Source organism: Rhinolophus sinicus, chromosome 2, assembly GCF_057876585.1.
Source record: "Rhinolophus sinicus isolate RSI-liver-muscle chromosome 2, RSI-T2T, whole genome shotgun sequence".
Taxonomy (NCBI): Eukaryota; Metazoa; Chordata; class Mammalia; order Chiroptera; family Rhinolophidae; genus Rhinolophus; species Rhinolophus sinicus.
This window is the reverse complement of record NC_142502.1, coordinates 56,107,731-56,115,902: the sequence shown is the minus strand read 5'-3', so window position 1 is coordinate 56,115,902 and position 8,172 is coordinate 56,107,731. Positions and strand designations below refer to the sequence as shown.

Sequence of the window (8,172 nt, the reverse complement as noted above, 5' to 3'; positions counted from 1 at the left end):
TAAATACTTACTTTATAATTCAGTTGGTGAGAAGTGAGACAGAACTGAGACAGAATTGGTCCTATTGCAGCACTTATTGAAAAGACAGACAGACAAGCTCTTGTGAGGAATACAAGTTTATCCTCATTATTATGAATTCTCACTACCATTAATGAGCTTTGTACATCAGATGACTTACAGACATTATTATATTTCCAAATCTCTCAGGAACAATGAAGGATAGGTTTTCTTTCCCTTCCTTCTCATACGAGAAAACAAAGCCTCAGACGTCAAACAACTGGCCAAATCAAGACATGAACCCAGAACTGGTGCAGTCCTAAAGCTCGTGTCCCTTCCTCTACACTAATCTGCCTCCCCACCCGACACTTATTTACATCAACAGCCCATATTATTAACATTGTCCAGTAGCTGTATTTCCATATTCAGTAATTAATTCAGTATTTATTAAGGGACAACATATCCAAGTGACTACCTAAGGGTACTGGATATCACAAAAGGCTGCATGCCTTCTTGGTTCACCCAGTCCAAGATGAGGACTATGGGAAGAAGCGAACAGGTGACTAGAACCAGAACCAGAGAATGTTATGAGAGAGGTGGTCAGGGTGATACGAAAACCCCAATGAGGGGCCTCTAACTCACAATGGCATTGAAAGGGAAGGGGAAGTTTGTGGGAGCCATGGGTACCTCATTCTCACCTCAACAGATGAATCAGAATTGACCATGTGAATATATGGAGTGAACACGTACACATCAGAGGAAAGAGCTTGAGAAAAGCACGTGTTCGTGCAGCAGCAGGAGTATGAAATGCAGTTTAAGTGGTAAAGGGATATGGATCCAGAGAGGAAGAAAGGAGCCAGATCACATGCTGTGCTCAAGAGCTTGAACTTCTTCCTAAAGATCAAGGGGATCCAAATATTATGGATCATATACTTCCCCCCAAAAAAAGTTTCATGCCCTGTCAATAAACATGTATTAATTATTTACACTTATATACATGTACTACTGTTGTAATATTATTTGTCAGATTACATTTCCATTTAAGGTTGATCATTTAGGGCACAGGTGGGATTACAGGAGGCCAGGCTGAAGCCTGTTACAGAAATCAAAGTGAGAAGAAAAGACTGAGGGACTAGTCTACCACAGGTGGGAATGGAAAGAAGGGGAAGAGCTTAAGGTATTTTACGGAAATAGAAGTGACAGAGCTTGGGGAGCAACTGGATAATGGGAAGATGATGACAAAGTGTTAAGGATAAAACACAGGTTTTTAGCCTATTAGAAGGATGAATGATAGATAACACCATACCAAAAAATGGGGAACGCAGGAAAAAAGCAGGTGTGAGCTGGAGTTAGAGTTGGGGTGGGATGTGAAATAAGCATGAGGTTTTTGGGGTTTTTTATTATTGTTTGTTATTTAAAAGTAGTTTGGGAATATCCAAATGAAGATACTGTGAAGTAAGTCATATTGCTCCAGTGCTCGGGACTGAGATTTGGGCTAGAAATATACTCGTATATGTATCAGGGCATTATAAGCATACTAGTGAGAGCTGAAACTAAGGGCCTAATGAGATTACAAAATAAGAAGGTATAAGACGATGTCTTAGTCCATTCAGGCTGCTATAACAAAATACCACAGACTGCATAGCTTATAAACAAAAATTTATTTCTCACAGTTCTGGAGGCTGGAAGTCCAAGATTAGGGTGCCATTATGGTTGGGTGAGGGCTGTCTTCCAGGCTGCAGACTTATCCTTGTATACTCACATGGAGGAAAAGGCTTCAGAGCCCTGTGGGTTCTCTCTCTAAGAACATGAATTCCATTCAGGAGGGCCCACCCTCGTGACCTAATCATTTCCCAAAGGTCTCATATTCTTAATACCATCACCTTTAGAGGTTAGGATTTCAACATAGGAATTTGGGGTTGGCGGGGAACACAAACATTCAGATCATAGCAGAAACGAACAAAGGAAGTGACACAAGGCAAAGTAGGCAGAATGGCCCCGTTAAACCTATCCATGGCCGAATGCCCAGAACCTGTGAATGGGCTACCTTACATGGCCAAACGGCATGGCAGTTGTGATTAAGCTAAGAATTTGAGTTGGGGAGATCATCTTGGATTATGTGGGTGGGCCCAATGTAATCACAAGGATCTTTAAAGGTGAAAGAGGGAGGCAGAGGGTCAGAGTCACAGAAAGATTTGAAGATGCTACACTGCTAGCTTTGAAGATGGAGGAAACAGCCTCAAGCCAAGGTGGCCTCAAGATGTGGAAAAGGAAAGGAAATACATTCTCTTCCAGAAGAAATGCAGCTTTGCTGACACCTTTATTTTAGCCCAGTGAGACCCATTTTGGAGTTCTGACCTCCAGAATTGTAAGCCAACATATTTGTGCTGTTTAAAGCCTCTAAGTTAGTTGTAAATGGCAGTAGTAAAACAGTAGTAATAAAAAACTAGTACACTGGAGTAATCAAGATTTAGGATCTGAACTGAAGATGAGACATCCAGAAACAGGATGAGATGTGCCAGGGAGGCTGTTAGAAATTGAAGAGAAAGTGGTGTCCCAGAAGGGAAGGAAGGAAAGAGCAAAACTTCAAGAAGGAAAAGTGGTGAACAATACCAAATGCTGAAGATAGCTCAAGCTAAAACAGGACTGAAAAGTGTCCATTGTATTTAGTAACAAAAGAAATAATTGGCAATTTTAGTTTGGGAAGTTTCAGTGGGGTGATTGCAGTGGAAACTGGATATAGGTAAGTTGAGAAATGATTTAGGAGTGAGAGTATGTATGAAAAGTTTAAATTAGTCTGTCCAGAAACTTGTCTGTGATGGGAAGGGGGAAGAATAATCATTACAGATCAAACACACACACACACACACGCATATATGTATACATTGTGGGAAGCCAAGAATCAGGTTTTATGGAGACCTGAAGTTTGTATAAGTGGGAGGGAGAGGAGCCTTTAAAAAAAATTATATAACATTAAAATTCAAAATAAGATACAAAATGAGTATTTATCAAGAGAAAAGAGACTACAACAAATTATCCATTTTCAAATCTGGTAAATACCATCATAAAATCCAGAAAAATGTGTCTATTAATTTATACCTGATACAGCTCCATAATACTTTTTTTCTACATGTTTTGGATGTATACTCTTTGATTATCTCTTTGTATGACAAAAATTATATTGTATAATTTCCTACAGAGATGATAAGAAGATAATTCAGTCATTATTTCACAGTGATTGCTCAGAATTTATTTATTTATTTATTTATTTTAATTAAATTTATTGGGGTGACAATTGTTAGTAAAATTACATAGATTTCAGGTGTACAATTCTGTATTACATCATCTATAAATCCCATTGTGTGTTCATCACCCAGAGTCAGTTCTCCTTCCATCACCATGTATTCGATCCCCCTTACCCTCATCTCCCACCCCCCACCCCCCGCCCCCCTTACCCTCTGGCAACCACTAAACTATTGTCTGTGTCTATGAGTTTCTGTTTCTCATTTGTTTGTCTTGTTCTTTTGTTGTTTTTGGTTTATATACCACATATCAGTGAAATCACATGGTTCTCTTCTTTTTCTGTCTGACTTGTTTCGCTCAGCATTACTCTCTCAAGATCCATCCATGTTGTCACAAATGTTCCTATATCATCTTTTCTTACTGCCGAATAGTATTCCATTGTGTATATATACCACAACTTCTTTATCCATTCATCTATCGAAGCAGAATTTATTTTTTAATATTAATGGTCAGAATGTATAAAACATGAGGCTTCCACATAGACACCTGTCATTTGTAATACTGCTAAAGGTTTCTACCTTGCGAACACAGAATTCTGATAAATCCAACTTCACATTATTTCTACCCCAAAAGCCACATACATGTAAGCTAAATTTTTATTGCATTATTGAATATGTTTCTAACAGGACGAGAACTTCTGTTGTACTGGTTTCCAAGAGAATGATGAGGTCAAAATAAAGTTAGAGAACATGAGCATGAAATGTCACCAATATTTATGTTTGTGTAATAGTCTCTAGCAGCATTCAGCGGCTCAGTTAAGAAACCAAATGCAATAGAAATTTGTTGGTTTTTGACCACCCAATATTCACAGACCATCATTTTAGTCATTGTATCCCAACGTCTCTCTAGAGAACCATGCACTACTCCTCTCACTTTTAGCCCACATACTTCTGGGCTCCAAGGTGGAGCATGTTCCTTTGGCCCAAACTAGATTGGTTGTTTTCTGTCACTTACTATGGAAACAGATCTAACTGAATGAAAAAAAAAAAAAAAAAAAAAGACGAAACTGGAAGTGGGATAGAATAAGTAATGGATAAAAAAGATTCAATAGGCAAAAAGTAGGGTAGAAAGTAACAAGGGCTTTCCAACCTGGGCAGGGAAATTGGCCATCCCTGATAAGGAGTAGTGAAATATTTAATCTACTTATATCTTGGGACCAAGACCATATGCATCCTGCAGCTTCCCCACTAAACGACTTGAGAGGAAAAGAGTTAGGAGTTCAGAGAATATTATTTATTGTGGCTTTCTATAAGGTCTTACAAAGAAAAGATCACCTTAGATTGAAATTGTCCCATCTGAAAGCAGAAAGGGATGAAAATTATGAATTTTCTAGTGGAGACCATTTCTGCCTGTGGCCTGCAATCTGAAATGGCTAAAAACACAATGAAATGAAAACAGGTGTTGGAAAATGGAATGTTTTGCTGTTAGTTAAGGTTGATGCCAGGAAAGGCAGGGAGGAACCATTGCAGGAGACAAAATTGGAATATTTTTCAACTTAACTATCTACTGTTATGCACTCAGGGGAACAACTAACTTGCTTACAAAGAAGCTGTGACAGAGCCTAGGAGCAAGTGGTGAATTCCTGGTGACTCCTACCACACTTACTGTTTAATTTTATCTCTAGGCAGAGACCAAAATGGAAGTCATTCAGTTTAGAGCCAAGTATGTGAGCTGATGTGTGAGACTAAGGCGAGGCTATCAACCAAGAGATTGAAATTGCCACGCCTAGTTTCAGAATTCAAAAACTGTTCTTGAAAGGATATCAGATTTGGGTTACTAGCCCATGGAATCCAGGGAATGAAAATGGGAGATGGGGCGGTGGAAAGCCTCCTAAGCTGTTAAGGAAGTTGATTTGTTTGAGCTCTAAATCAACTTTTAGGACCCTGAAATTTTACTGCTCCAAGATAATACAAGTATATATTCTCCCCGATACACATCTGAGTTATAGCCATGAAAAGCAATGAACAGGAAAGAACTTCTTATGCCACAACAATGTGCAAAAACCTTTTTGGTAATTAAAAAAAGTTGTCTGTTATTACCTGTTTAAAAAAAAAAAAAGAATGAAAGAAAGAAAGAAAAAGAAAAAAAGAAAAAGAAACTCCTAGAAAGCAGAATACGGATCAAACTGTTTATTAAACATTCTGATTTGGTAGATTTTGGTTGGGGCTCTATACTTTTAACAAACCAAATATTCTTATTACACACACAGGCACACACACAGAATATAGTATTTTAGGGATAAAATCATCTGATCCACAGGTAACTTCAGACATTGACCTTCATTTCTGGTTTGTCCCATCTGTTCAAATGGTCTCTTCTGACCAACTCTGGTTCCTGAGGCCCAAGAACCCCAGGAGAACTGCACATTAAGGCCTAGGTGAACTACAGGAAACAGGGAAATCTTGGACCAAGTGAAATATTTTCCCAAGAAAGTCTGCAGCCACAATTTCAGGAGGCATAATTTGAATCATGATCAAGGACATACAATAGAAATGTACAGCTAGGCATCAGATCCTGGGAGAAAAGTGAATTCATAAATGAAAGAATTAAGAAATGAGGTCAGAAGGCAGGAGAGTCTCATTAGTGAGTCATCACACATGCTAAGGCCATGAGCCACATGAAAGTGTTTAAGATACACTTTTATATGGAATGCCTATGTGTCTCTTGGTTGACCTTCAGCACCAGTCATTCCATGTCTTCCAACCAGATGTTCATAGGTCATGAGCCTCCCCACAGGGTCCATCCATCAGTGGTAATCATTGGTAATTACTTAGATTTGAACACATTTGAGGCAGCTCAGCGGATGGGCCTATGCACCAGAATCCAGAGAACAGGATTTTCTACAACTACTATCCTATAGGTTTGTGCCCCGCCATCTCAGTCCCATCTCAGTCTAGAGTCCACTGGCTTACTGAAATAAATACAAGAGTGAAGAGAAGAGAAGAAAGAACCAGAGGAAGAGAGAAGAAAAAATCCAGCAGTTGTACTTACTAGACCAGGCCGCGCATTTCCCACCACTGGATGAAGGGGACCTTGAATAGACGGAGGGGAGTAATTAGAAAAGTAGCTGGTTTCCCTGGGATACAACTATAAATGTGCTAACTGACTGCACTTTCGTATGGCAGTGTTTGCACCCTTTACTCACAGAGCTTATCTAGTCCTCAGCCAATGGAACAACATAGTTGTCTTGCCAGCTGAACTTCTATGTGCAGACAACTGATTTTGTGGTCTAGACTAATAAATTATGTAAGTTTCCAGAAAGCTTTCCAGGTATCAGACATTCAGGTTCTCATTGTTTCTAAATAAAACCTGTGCCAGCCACCAGAAAGCCAAGACACAAGAACACATCTGCCCAGTAGAGGTGGCAGATGGTGGTGAAGGTAGTTGCTGCCAGGCTAGATGACCTGGCATGACCTGAGTCACTTCCAGAAATCTTGCATGGTGCTCCAGGAGGAGTCTGGCTGGTAATGAGTGTGTGATTGGTCGTTTATCTGTCTCCCTTCTCTGCCAAGATATCAAGATCGTCACTCATTCTGCCTCCCCATAAATTTACAGCTCAGGGTGGAGAGCTCATCAGTCACATAAGAAAATTGAGGCACTAGACTGTGTCAGGGGAAGTCTTTCAAAGCCAAGCCGGGTCTGCACATGGGGTAATTCTCCTGGACCACTATCAGGAAGGGGAGCCCACCATCTCAGGTGGATTCCTTTCTTTGGGACACTCTGGTCAGAAACAAAGGGGTCACTGCTGGCCCTACTGTAGCAGAAAGCACTATGTTTTCACCAAACTCATTTCTTCTTCATCTGAGACAAAAAATGGACCAGTTTTCAGTCTCCATTGCAAGAAAGTATATCCATGTGGCTGGATTCTATCCAATGAAATATGTATTCTATCCATCTCCAGGCTTGGACCATAAAAATCTCCTAGGTGTCTAGGCATCCAGTCGACTGGCTGAATATTGGCATCCTAGAACCCACATGCTGAAGATAGAATTTCCATCATCCTGGATTCCTGAATGATTACTTGGGAGCCAACTGGGAACATCTATCTGAACAGGGTTGTTATATGAAAAAGAAACGAATGATTCTTGTGTTAAGCCACTCATTTGAGGGAATGTTGTCACAAAAGTTAGCGCTACTTTAATAAACACAGATTGATGTTCATGTCACATTTGTTGGACCAGAGGAGATAATCACCCAAGGTCACCTGAGGAAGCATGGCTAGAGAATTTCAATTGTAGTGTAAGAAGAAAGCAAAACTAATTGCTAGAAAAGCATCCCAAAAGTCAGGATGAATGGAGAAAGCCATTCTGAAGAAAGTAATGAGAATAGAGCCAGAAGGCCAGTGAGCAAGTTGGATGGCAGAGCATGAAGACAATCACAGCACATGATGTAGCAAAGGTCCATTTTCTTCCAGTGCCAAGATAGAGGGGCCTAAACATGTTAAGGAACCGTGCAAATCCAGAAAGCATCAGCCCCCGTCTTTAATAGCCAGCTCTGCATCTTCATTAGCTTCCAGAAGCCTTTACCCACTGGCCTCATTCCTGCAAATCTCATTCCTCAGGGTTTGTTCATTTCCCACTTTCTTTTATTTAACCTTGGACTGAACCTGTCAGACAGGGTTTTCATGCTCTCCTTCCATGCCTGGCCATATCCAAGCCTAGATTTGAACTTTTCTCATAAGCTGGTGATTGCTGTGTTATGTTACTGTGGGTAAACGGCTCCTTTCCAGAAGAGAAAGGAACTGCCATTTTTTGCTCTAAGCTTATTCCTAACCGTCAAACTCCACAATACCACTATTTACCAGCCCCTGCGGGGATTAAATTTAAAGCACCCAGGTGAGCACCCAGGCTGCAGAAGGGGGCAAATTCCCAG

The 8,172-nt window shown here is 40.2% G+C and overlaps 1 protein-coding gene across 3 annotated transcripts in view; it reads right to left on the bottom strand.

Moving 5' to 3' along the window:
- Positions 1 to 3,471: 3,471 nt before the first annotated feature.
- The window catches only part of GPR63 (G protein-coupled receptor 63), a 58,072-nt gene continuing 53,371 nt past the window's right edge, over positions 3,472 to 8,172 (bottom strand). For 2 of the 3 annotated variants that reach the window (XR_016020220.1, XR_012496687.2), the window contains exon 5: positions 3,472 to 6,332. The gene's annotated coding sequence lies outside the window, so the exon portion shown is untranslated. The remainder of the gene's footprint in view (positions 6,333 to 8,172) is intronic. The other variant, XR_016020219.1, reaches the window with a different exon arrangement.